A 286-nucleotide genomic window follows, 5' to 3' on the forward strand; every position below is an offset into this window, starting at 1 on the left:
TGATTCCCTCAAGCGACTGACTTAGTACATTATCGGTTTTCTTGAAGGTTCGGACAAATGGGCATTGTGTGCGCTGTAGAATGTGCATTATTCCTTAATACATTAATGCATTTACATAGCTTAGACATTTCCTCCAAAATGCAACATAGTAGACGAATTCATGTAAACTTTTTTGCCGTCGCCCCTGCGCTGCGTGGAAAATGTTGGATCCGTAGCTAGGATTTTAAAATATAAGATTAGTTCAGTATTTTATCAACTCTCTCTTTCTCACTCGACACGTGTGTCC

The sequence above is a fragment of the Penaeus monodon genome, chromosome 20 (assembly GCF_015228065.2).
Source record: "Penaeus monodon isolate SGIC_2016 chromosome 20, NSTDA_Pmon_1, whole genome shotgun sequence".
Lineage (NCBI taxonomy): Eukaryota > Metazoa > Arthropoda > Malacostraca > Decapoda > Penaeidae > Penaeus > Penaeus monodon.